At 49.0% G+C, this 12,509-nt stretch overlaps 1 long non-coding RNA gene across 2 annotated transcripts; it reads right to left on the bottom strand.

The window, feature by feature from the left end:
* Window positions 1–1,029: 1,029 nt before the first annotated feature.
* On the bottom strand, window positions 1,030–6,014 carry LOC140191475 (uncharacterized). 2 transcript variants are annotated; one of them, XR_011883830.1, is made up of 5 exons: window positions 5,886–6,014; window positions 4,968–5,144; window positions 3,655–3,821; window positions 1,916–2,148; window positions 1,030–1,557 (listed from the first exon to the last, which is right to left on the bottom strand). It is a non-coding gene; the product is annotated as an uncharacterized lncRNA (long non-coding RNA). The 2 variants fall into 2 exon arrangements; XR_011883829.1 differs by lacking the exon at window positions 4,968–5,144.
* Window positions 6,015–12,509: the final 6,495 nt, after the last annotated feature.

Genomic DNA, 12,509 nt, shown 5'->3' with positions numbered 1-12,509 from the left:
GAAAACTTGTTCTTAAACATTCGGATCTCCTTCCACTCTCTGGAACACCAGCAGACAGTGAATCATGATGGCATGCCAATTTCTGTCACCCATTGCCTGTCATCGAGGGAATCCACAACGCGGGATTCTGCTCCGATTGTGCATGCCATTGCCTTTGGGGCATCACGGGGCAGTAATCTCTGAACATCCATAGGCATTCAGCAACAATGGAAAAACTCATCAACCTGGAATATCAATCACATGCAGTGAGGATTAGGCAGTGGGATTGTTGAATGTGGGTTAAATCTGGAAAGGGCTGGATGAGACCCACACTGGAAACACCATGCCCTTTTCTGTCTCCCGATCACAAGGTCAGACCCACAGAGGGAGTACCATGCACAGTTCCCATCTCCATATCCCATGGGTTAGAACCACACCATAGCCTCCTGCCAATATGGGAAGTGTGGATAATTCCTGCTTCTTTGGACATTCTAACCCCTCTTCCATTCCCAGAAAATGTGCCACCACGTGCCTATGTCGCACAGCCAATCTCTGTCTCCCCTTGCCTCAGCTCGAGGGTGACCCCGGCATGGCATCATCCTGTGACTGTGCTCACTGCAACCTTTGGGCTGTCATTGGCCAGTTGTTTTGTCCACGGGTGCGTCCACGTCCTGATGCAGGAGAATACTGGTGTTAATGATGAATCTGATTTGTATACTGCATACATTCTTTGACAATAAATGTACCTTGAACCTTAATGCAGTCAGGTACAGTTGGTAAGGACAACATTGGTGCTGACATAGTCCTAGTTTCCAAACGCTGTCATCCTCGTCCTAGCCCTTACCACGATGGTCAATGGCCACTCTCCCACACCCCGTAGGAGAACCACCATCTTACAACCTCTGCAGTCAGCTCTCAGGCCTACACCAGCCATGAACGGTCACGGCAACTGGCCCATGGAGAGGTCTGCTGTGCAATCACTTTCCACAAGGTTCCCTGTCCTGCTGCAATTGTGACAGGTGATCTACCATCCCAGATCTGGGCCCAGGATATCGTTCATCCTCGGCACCTCCCCCCAGTGGAAGAGAACGCCAAGTATGATGAGGCAAGGGGCAGGGCAAAACCCAGCCTTGATGCAGAACAATGCTCCAGCAGGGATGTGATTAAAGATCTCGGTCACTCACCCATTTCCCTCCACTGCCCCCTGAAAGGTTCTGAGTGTCAGGTGTAGAGCCTGAACCAACAGCTGACAGGACAGGTTTCTTCTTCCACCCCAGTCCCAGACAGCCAGTTGGTCTGGATGTCCCGCACTGATCTTGAGTGCTGGGCCAACTCCTACTTTACCAGAGAAGTGCAGGCATCGAGGAAGCTGCTGAGGGAGCGCCAGCCCAAGGCCACAATGTCCAGAGGGTCCCATGGGTCCAGGTCAAGAGCGATTGGTTCTTCGGAAGGAAGAGGGGTGCTGTTTAGGTCTGATGTGGAACGAGGAGCGAGGGGTCAGGTTCCAGGATTGGACCAAGTCCACGGGCACAGCTTAGTTCCAGACTCCTTCAAAGTGTCCTCCGATTCCGAGTGACTCTGTATGTGTTTTTAGAGGAAGGAGAGAGGAAAGGGTAGAAATGGAAAAGGGAGAAGGGAGAAGGGAATGAGATCTTCTGTATTAAACAATGTCTGAGGGACTGGTGGGCTTGTGACAAGTCTGCACCACCATCCCTCCCCCCTGTCCCATCCTCAACAAGCCCCTCACCACCAATCCACCTCCCCCATGCACCCTCGCTCCCCATAACCAATTCCCCCCACCCTCAAACTATCCCATGGTCACTGTGACCCCTGCTTCCTCCCTCCCCACCCCCATGTCCCTCACCCTACCCGCTCCAGCCTCAGCCCTCCCTACTCCTTCCGACCTGCCCCAACCCCATCCCTCCTCCCTCTTCACCTCAGGAGTGATCATTCCCTGGTCCTCTCTCCCCAGCATCTGCAGATTATTTTGTGTCTCCGACACCGAGCACCATCTCTGCCGAGTGCTTCGACCCCGGCCCCGGCAACAGGCAAAGCCGAGGATTTGGGGCCTTCCTCTCTGCAGATTCTCGATCACACAGTAGCAGCGGTAGCGAAGCAGGCAGTTCAGAAGTTTCTCCAGATGTTCCTCCGTGCTTCTCACGGCTGTCTCTATGAAATCAGGATTGTGCACATTATCCAACTTCGCAAATACACTATCAATTTGGAGCGGCCGTGCACGCTGCGTCGTGCCGCCATCTTCTCCTCCCCTCCATTTACCTTGGGTAACCAATAGCCCTCTTTTTTTCTGAGCTCCATGTCCCTATCCAGGAGTCTTTTCAAAGACCCTATCGTATGCGCCTCCACCACCATCGCCGGCAGCCCATTCCACGCACTCACCAATCACTGCGTAAAGAACTTGCCCTGGCATCTCCCCTATACCTACTTCAAAACACCTTAAAACTGTGCCCACTTGTGATAGCCATTTCAGCACTGGGAAAAAGCCTCTGACAATCCACATGATAAATGTCTGTCATCTTGTACACCTCCATCAGGTCACCTCTCATCCTCTGTCACGCCAAAGAGAAAAGGCCAAGTTCACTCAAATTATTCTCGTAAGGCATGCTACCTGATCCAGGCAACATCTTTGTAAATCTCTGCACCCTTTCTATAGTATCACATCCTTCCTGCAGTAAGGTGACCAGAACTGAGCACAGTACTCCAAGTGGGGTCTGACCAGGGTCCAATACAGCTGTAATATTACCTCCCGACTTCGAAACTCAGTCCCACGGTTGATGAAGGTCAATGCATCGTATGCCTTCTTAACCACAGATACAACCTGCCCAGCAGCTTTGAGCGTCCTATGGACTTGGACCCCAAGATCCCTCTGCTCCTCCACACTGCCAAGTGTCTTACTATTCATACTACACTCTGCCATCACATTTGACTTAGCAAAATGCACCACATCACATTTATCTGGGATGAACTCCATTTGCCACTTTTCAGCCCAGTCTTGTATTCTACCAACGTCCCCCTGTAACCTCTGACAGCCCTCCAACACAACCAACTTTGTATCCTTCACTAACCCATCCCTCCATTTCCTCATCCAAGTCATTTATCAAAATCACAAAGGGATCCCAGGACAGATCCCTGAGGCACACCACTGGTCACTGACCTCCATGCAGAATGTCACTCGTCTACAACCACTCTTTGCCTTCTGTCGGCAAGCCAATTCTGGATCCACAAAACAGGGTCCCTTTGGATCCCATGCATCCTTACTTTCTCAATGAGCCTTGCATGGGGTACCTTATCAAATGCCTTGCTGAAATCCATATAAGCTACATCTACTAGTCTACCTTCATCAATATATTTGGTCACATACTCAGAAAATTCAATCAGGCTCGTAAGGCACAACCTGCCGTTGACAAAGCCATGCTGACTATTGCGAATCATATTATGCCTATCCAAGTGTTCATAAATCTTGCCTCTTAGGATATTTTCCACCAACTTACCAACCACTGAAGCAAGGCTGACTGGTGTATAATTTCTTGGACTATCTCTACTCCCTTTCTTCAATAAGGGAACAACATCTGCAACCCTCCAATCCTCCAGAATCTCCCCCGTCCCCATTGATAATGTAAAGATCATTGCTAGAGGCTCAGTAACCTCCCCCCTCACCTTCCACAGTAGCCTGGGGTACATCTCGTCCGATCCCAGAGACTTATCCAACTTGATGCTTTCCAAAGGCTCCAGCACATCCTCTTTCTTAATGTCTATATGCTCAAGCTTTTCAATCCGCTGTAAGTCAACCCGACAATCGCCAGGATCCTTTTCCTTAGTGAATACTGAAACAGAATATTCATAAAGTACCTGAGCTATCTCCTGTTTCCTGCACACTTTTCCACTGTCACACTTCATTACTCCTATTCTCTTATGTCTTATCCTCCTGCTCTTCACAGACTTGTAGAATGCCTTGGGGCTATCTTAAATCCTGCTCGCCAAGGCCTTCTCGTGGCCCCTACTGCCTCTCCTAATTTCATGGCTTTTGCTTCCCCTTTATGCAAAGGCACCACATTTACTTTCTTAATTTGAAGTAATTGCTCAGCTAGAAGGTCTGGCACCTTGTTCCCTGCAACCTCAACAAGGGCTGGGACCCATATGAAATGTATACACAACCCTGCAGCTTCAACAGATGTTGTCCAATCTCAATGTAACACCCTAATAGAGGTTTCACTGTTGATGTAATGGTATTTCTGTAGGAGCAGTGTTTGGATTATAGTTGGATTTGGAGATAATAGGTGCTTTGGAATGAGAGCCATCCAATCCGGGGAGCGGGTTGTTTTTCAGTGTGCCTGACATCGGTGTGATCTGGGGTCTTGCTTCGGAGGGACACGAAGAGAGAAGACACTGGAGAGAACTGGTTGCAGGATTCAACCCGGGGGAGGACTATCATTCGATGGAGTAAGGTGCAGAGGTCTATTGAGTATCGGTGAATATAACTTTCAGAAGAGCTGAGCTCCAACTTGTGCACATTTGACTGTTTCATTATAATGGGCCTTTTTTGTCTTTTTCTTTCTTTTCTTTACTAACCCTTTAGTTCAGTTAACATTCATAAATATAATCCATATAATCGCATGCAGCACGCTGTTATTTCTTGGCACTGAGATGTACCAGGGGAGCAAAATACACAGTCTCCACACAAACCGAGGTTTGAGGTGGGAGTACCGTCCCAATCTCTTGGATTTGGCAGGACCAGAGTGTGTATTCCCTGGACTAGCACAACCCAGGGAAAACAGGGGTTTTCATCAAGAACAACGTCTGACCTACAATTTAAAGTACATTTTTTAACGGATGTCAAAACAGATCAAATCAGAGCACGGAAGTACATAATCAGGATGTACTTCTCCGGCCCATTCCAAGATTAAAATGATAGCAACCACCTCAGCTGTGAATACAGATACTTTGTATGATAATCCTTTCTCAATAATCACCTGAACCTTTGGAACATAATCAGAGACACCTGAACGACCTGTCACTGGGTCTTTTGAATTAACTGTGATGTGTAAGAATCCACAATGTCTGCCTTGCATGTATTGCTGAATTCCCTATACCACGGATGTACAATCAATTGTCATCTTGATCTTTTCTTGAAGGCTAAAGTCAACCACCTGCAAAGGGAAAAACCATGGAGTAGTGACAGAAAGGGGTACACCGGGACCATATTTCACATCAAAGAACCCAAGATTTTCTGCCCATTCATTTTCCATCCACCCAAAACAGAATACCTTGCGAATACAGTCATCGCAACATGACTGATGTTGGCAATCTTTTAGGACCAGCTTTATGTCCTCTTACATTAACCCAATAAACCATTGCTAACTGTAACCTGTGTAGATGTAAAGGTACTTAATCCATTTCCACTAGTAATGCTGAAATTGGGGATGATTTAATAGCACCAAAAAATAATCTCAATGATTGAATTTGAACTTCATCTAACGGGCTTTAAGACCACTGGTGAGGCTGACCCAGAAGCAATACATTCATAATCAAAGACAGGTTTGATTAAAGCAAAATACATTTAAGTGACCTCCCACTCGTACCCTCATCAGATCCAAATCAGCGACTTGAGCACATTAAAGACATTATTTACGCATCTGCAGATTGTTATTGACATGATCCTTCCAAATTATCCTTGTGTCCATCCACATACCGAGACACTTTATCACTGACTGGACCCCTGATTTAACATGTAAATTGAGATCAATTGTGGGGGCAATGTTCCTTTTAGAACACAAAATAAACAGCTCAAGTTTTCGCAATGGAAAATTTCAGTCCCCACTCATGTCCCCATTTCACTACTTCATTAATAGCTGCTTGCATTTCCCTAACTATATAATTTATATTCCTACCTCTCTCTCACAATGCACCATCATCACCATTTCACGCTGCTCTTTCCGAAGGCCCTGCTCGTTTGTTTAAATCTCGCGCTCACTCTCGCGATATCTCAATCCCGCCGAAAGGCTCCTCTCACGCCCGATGACCTCCACAGAAACGGCTGCTCGGCTGCCCCGGGTTCCTGTCTCTGTTCGTCGGCACCTTGTCGGCCCGCCGCGCCCGACAGCTCAACGCCCCACCCCGGGCACCAGGTAGGGGCCTGATTCTGTTATTCGACACACATTTTCTTTCATTGTAAAGCCACGCCCGCTCGATCTCTGGCCGCTCCTTCTCTGCGTGAAGGGGAAGCGGGGGGCAGCATTATCTGGGAGATAGCGGGGAGAGAGGACCAGGGAATGATCACTCCTGAGGTGAAGAGGGAGATAGGGAATGGGGGAATGGGGATGGGGGAGGTCGGAAGGAGTGAGGAGGGCTGAGCCTGGAGGGGGTAGGGAGAGGAGATGAGGAACATGGAGATGGGGTTCAAATTCAGGGACACTCTAGAGTTCAGGCGAGGGGTGACAGAAATTCGCATGCCATCATTATTCACTGCTTGCTGGTGTTCTTGAGTGGAAGGAAATTAGATTGTTTGAGAGCAAATTTTCCAATTTCCCACACATGCAACGTGCTCCCAGTGTGCTGACGGATGATTCTGAAGGCAGTAACTGTGTGTGGTGTTCCAAGTGCATATGGAAATGGGAATTAAAACTATGTAGAGGTGTAAGAAGCTACAATGGCTGCCTTGCACGTATTGCTGAGTTGCCTCTACCATGGATGTACAATCAGTTGTCATCTTGATCTTTTCTTGAAGGCTAAGGTCAACCACTGGCAACCACCATGGGTCCAGGTCAAGAGAACCACCATCTTACACCCTCTGCAGTCAGCTCTCAGGCTTGCACCAGCCCTGAATGGTCATGGCAACTGGCCACTGGAAAGGTTTGCTTTGCAATCTCTTTCCACAAGGTTCCCTGTCCTGCTACAATTGTGACAGATGGTCTACCATCCCAGAGGTGAAGCAGCAGGGGAATGAATCACCTGGATTTTCGGGGGCAGAAATCACATCTGCGGTGCCGACACCACCCTCCTGTCGTCTGGCAAACAGCCGCCGCAGATGCCTGCTCATCCCCATCTGGACCCAGGACATCGTTCATCCTCGGCACCTCCCTCCAGTGGAAGGGAACGCCAGATATGATGTGGCAAGGGGGAGGGCAAAACCCAGGCCTGATGGAGAAGAATGCTCCAGCAGGGATGTAATTAAAGATCTCGGTCACTCACCCATTTCCCTCCACTGCCCCCCGAAAGGTTCTGAGTGTCAGGTGCAGAGCCTGAACCAACAGCTGACAGGACAGGTTTCTTCTTCCACCCCAGTCCCAGACAGCCAGTTGGTCTGGATGTCCCACACTGATCAAGAGCGCTGGGCCAACTTCTACTTTACCAGAGAAGTGCAGGCATCGAGGAAGCTGCTGAGGGAGCGCCAGCCCAAGGCCACAATGTCCAGAGGGTCCCATGGGTCCAGGTCAAGAGGGATTGGTTCTTCAGAAGGAAGAGGAGTGTTGTTTCGGTCTGATGTGGAACGAGGAGTGAGGGGTCAGGTTCCAGGATTGGACCAAGTCCACGGGCACAGCTTAGTTCAAGACTCCTTCAAAGTGTCCTCCGATACTGAGTGACTCTGTATGTGTTTTTAGAGGAAGGAGAGAGGAACGGGAGAAGGGAATGAGATCTTCTGTATTAAACAATAATGTCTGAGGGACTGGTGGGTTTGTGACATGTCTGTACCACCATCCCTCCACCCTGTCCCATCCTCAACGAGCCCCTCACCACCAATCCACCTCCCCCATGTACCCTCCCTCCCCATAACCAATTCCCCCACCCTCAAACTATCCCATCCTCACTGTGACCCCTGCTCCCTCCTCCCCACCCCCATGTCCCTCATTCCCCCACCCTACCCCATCCCTCCTCCCTCTTCACCTCAGGAGTGATCATTCCCTGGTCCTCTCCCCCCGCTATCTCCCAGATAACGCTGCCCCCCGCTTCCCCTTCGCACAGAGAAGCAGCGGCCCGAGATCGAGGAGGCGTGGCTTTACAATGAAAGAAAATGTGTGTTGAATAACAGAATCAGGCCCCTACCTGGTGCCCGGGGAGCGGTGTTGAGCTGTCGGGCGCGGCGGGCTGACAAGGTGCCGACGGACGGAGACGGAGACGGGAACCCGGGGCAGCCGAGCAGCCGTTTCTGTGGAGGTCATCGGGCGTGAGAGGAGCCTTTCGGCGGGATTGAGATATCGCGAGAGTGAGCGCGAGATTTAAACAAACGAGCAGGGCCTTCGGAAAGAGCAGCGTGAAATGGTGATGATGGTGCATTGTGGGAGAGAGGTAGGAATATAAATTATATAGTTAGGGAAATGCAAGCAGCTATTAATGAAGTAGTGAAATGGGGACATGAGTGGGGACTGAAATTTTCCATTGCGAAAACTTGAGCTGTTTATTTTGTGTTCTAAAAGGAACATTGCCCCCACAATTGATCTCAATTTACATGTTAAATCAGGGGTCCAGTCAGTGATAAAGTGTCTCGGTATGTGGATGGACATAAGGATAATTTGGAAGGATCATGTCAATAACAATCTGCAGATGCGTAAATAATATCCTTAATGTGCTCAAGTCGCTGATTTGGGTCTGATGAGGGTGCGAGTGGGAGGTCACTTAAATGTATTTTGCTTTAATCAAATCTGTCTTTGATTATGGATGTATTGCTTCTGGGTCAGCCTCACCAGCGGTCTTAAAGCCCGTTAGATGAAGTTCAAATTCAATCATTGAGATTATGTTGTGGTGCTATTAAATCATCCCCAATTTCAGCATTACTAGTGGAAATGGATTAAGTACCTTTACATCTACACAGGTTACAGTTAGCGATGGTTTATTGGGTTAATGTAAGAGGACATAAAGTCGGTTCTAAAATATTGCCAACATCAGGAGTGTTGAGACTACTGTATTCGCAAGGTCTTCAGTTTTGGATGGATGGAAAATGAATGGGCAGAAAATCTTGGGTTCTTTGATGTGAAATATGGTCCCAGTGTACCCCTTTCTGTCACTACACCAAAGTTGGTGGTGGTGTGGATAGTGTGGAGAGCTGTCAGAGGTTACAGGGGGACATTGGTAGAATGCAAAACTGGGCTGAAAAGTGGCAAATGGAGTTCAACCCAGATAAGTGTGATGTGGTTCATTTTGCTAAGTCGAATATGATGGCAGAGTGTAGTATGTAAGACACTTACATACAAAGCAGTAAGACACTTGGCAGTGTGGAGAATCAGAGGGATCTTGGGGTCCAAGTCCATAGGACACTCAAAGCTGCTGGGCAGGTTGAATCTGTGGTTAAGAAGGCATACGATGCATTGGCCTTCATCAACCGTGGGACTGAGTTTCGAAGTCGAGAGGTAATGTTACAGCTATATAGGACCCTGGTCAGACCCCACTTGGAGCACTGTGCTCAGTTCTGGTCACCTCACTGCAGGAAGGATGTGGAAACTATAGCAAGGGTGCAGAGGAGATTTACAAGGATGTTGCCTGGATTGGGGAGCATGCCTTACAAGGATAGTTTGAGTGAACTTGGCCTTTTCTCCTTGGAGTGACAGAGGATGAGAGGTGACCTGACAGAGGTGTACAAGATGACGAGAGACATTGATCATGTGGATAGTCAGAGGCTTTTTCCCAGGGCTGAAATGGCTATCATGATAGGGCACAGTTTTAAGGTGCTTGGAAGTAGGTACAGAGGATATGCCAGGGGGAAGTTCTTTACTCAGAGATTGGTGTGTGCATGGAATGGGCTGCTGGTGATGGGGGTGGAGGCGAATACGACAGGGTCTTTGAAGAGACTCCTGGACAGGTACATGGAGCTCAGAAAAACAGAGGACTATTGGTTACCCAAGGTAATTTCTAAAGTAAGTACATGTTCTGCTCAGCATTGTGGGCCAAAGGGCCTGGATTGTGTTGTTTCTCTGTTTCTAATTAAAAATTCCATTTGATCACTGTGGTAACAAAGTTGGGGTAAGGAAAAGGATGGCATTGGTATAAAAATCAGAGGATGGGGAGAGGTCAACTAGGAGATGGTTATAAAAGGAAGGAAGAAGTTATACTTCCACGTTTACATATTGGACGTAATCGGTTGGATAATTCCTTGTTCAGAATTACTGTGCATGATGCAGGCATTTGTAGGGAGTGCACTTGTCAACAAACAGTGCCGCATAGACTGTTTCAATGCAGTTCCTATGAGGTGCAAAGGAAATGTCAATTGCTAAATTGAGATCTTTAGGACAGACACAGTTAATGTGGAAAGTTGGTTAGGATTTACTGCCACCGTAATGCATAGAAGTGAAGATCTGACTTTCTGAAAAGCAATAGACTTTTTGATAGTACTTGATTTTTATCTTGGAGGGGAATTGAAGTGCGTTAAACATGACTCGAAGTAGAAGAAGAAACTTAACCGTGGTCTTCAAATATCGTGGTTTATCAGGTACTTGACAAAGGTCTTTCAAAAGAAGTCAAGTTTCAGCTGAGTGGTCATCGTATGCGTGGATAGGGTTAGAGTGGGGAGCTGGAGGCTTTGGCAAGAAGAGGTGGAGGCTAAGGTGAGTTTCTGGTGAATTGCTTTCATTCCTTGTCTGTTCGGCCTGGCCAGAGTAGTGAGAATGGATCCAGGGTCAGTGGTGTGTTCTTCATGCCAGATTTGGGAGTTCTGTGAGACCTCCAGTGCACTTTATAATTGCATCAGTGTAAAGTTCATCCAGCTGCACCTCCTTAGAGACCGTGTTGGGGAACTGGAGCTGCAACTGGATGACCTTCGGTTGATATGGGAGAATGAGGAGATGATAGATGAGAGGTTCAGAGAGGCAGTCACCCTTAAGTTGCAGGAGGCAGGTGAATGCCAAGAGACGGATCGAGAAGACAGACAGAACAGAGAATACCCGTGGCTGTTCCCCTCAATAACAGGTATATCACTTTGGATATTGCTGAAAATCTGTCTGAACCACCACCCCTGGCAGTGCATTCCACCACTTACCAGTCCTGTAAAACACTGGTCCCCAACCACTGCGCCACGGACCGGTATCGGGTGGCGAGGAAACGATATGATTTGGTGATATGAGTCAGCTGCACCTTTCCTCATTCCCTGTCACGCACTGTTGAACTTGAACACCCCCCTCCCCCCTTGTCAGCTGGTCTGCAAGAATATTGTCAATTTTTTTAAATTTCAAAATATACTTTATTCAAAAATAAAATTATATACATTAAACCATTCGATGACTCTGAATCCTTTACATACGTTTCCCTTATGGTCTCTAGATATCCATACTTTTGGCCACCCACATGGCACTCCGTTGGTTCACCTTCCCAAACCATTGTTGAGGGGTATACTCCCCGCCACTCGACCCCTCCCACTCCGGCGGGAGAAGAACCCTAAACTGTGGTCCTTCCCCACCGGGCCCTTGCGGTGGCTGCACCAAATTTCAGCACGTACTCCTGCAGCTGAAAATGTGCCAGTCGGCAGCATTCTCCCACGGACATCTCCATGTGCTGGTAGATCATCAAGTTTCGGGCTGACCAAAGAGCATCTTTCACCGAGTTGATGATCTGCCAGCAACACCGGATGTTGGTCTCCGTGTGCGTCCCCGGGAACAGCCCGTAGATCAGAGAGTCCTCTGTTACACAGCTGCTGGGGATGAAACGTGACACCAGCCCGTCCATCCTCCTCCACACCCTCTCTGTGAACTGACAGTGTGCAAAGAGGTGGGTCACAGACTCCTCCTCACTTCAGTCCTCCTGTGGGCAGTGGGGTGTGGAGGCAACGTTCCAGGTGTACAGGAGAGATCTGACTGGGAGAGCCCCTCTCACCGCCAGCCAGGCGAGGTCCTGGTGCCTGTTGGTGAGATCTGGTGATGAGGCATTTTGCCAGATGAACTGGACGGTCCGCTCGGGGAACCACCCCACTGTGTCCATCACGTCCTTCTCCTGCAGAGCCTGCAGGACATTACGTGCCGACCACTGCCTGATGGCCCTATGGTCAAAGGCATTCTCCTGGAAGAACTTTTCTATGAAGGACAGGTATGGCAGCAACGACCAGCTGACTGGGGCGTTGCGCGGGAGTGGGGCCAGACCCATCCTTTGTAGCCAGGGCGACAGGTAGAACCTGGGCACATAGTGGTACTTGGTGCCCATGTACCTGGGTTCTACACACAACCTGATGCAGCCACACACGAAGCTGGCCATCAGGGTGAGGGCGACATTGGGGACGTTCTTGCCCTCATTGTCCAGGGACTTGTGCATGATGGTCCGTCTGACCTGCTCTATCTTGGATCCCCAGACGAATCTGAAGACAGCTGGGGTGATTTCCGAGCTGTAGGAGCGGGGGACGGGCCACACCTGCGCCAAGTACAGCAGCCCTGAGAGCACCTCACACCTGATGACCAGGTTCTTGCCCGTTATCGACAGGGAGCGCCCTCTCCACAGTCCCAGTTTCTGTTTCACATTGGCAGTCCACTCCTGCCAGTTCCTGTTGCACGCCTCGGCCCCTCCGAACCAGATCCCCAACACCTTCACGTGGTCAGACCTGA

Source organism: Mobula birostris, chromosome X, assembly GCF_030028105.1.
Source record: "Mobula birostris isolate sMobBir1 chromosome X, sMobBir1.hap1, whole genome shotgun sequence".
NCBI classification, from domain to species: domain Eukaryota; kingdom Metazoa; phylum Chordata; class Chondrichthyes; order Myliobatiformes; family Myliobatidae; genus Mobula; species Mobula birostris.
Note: the sequence above shows the minus strand (reverse complement) of the source record. Positions and strands in the feature narration are given on the sequence as shown.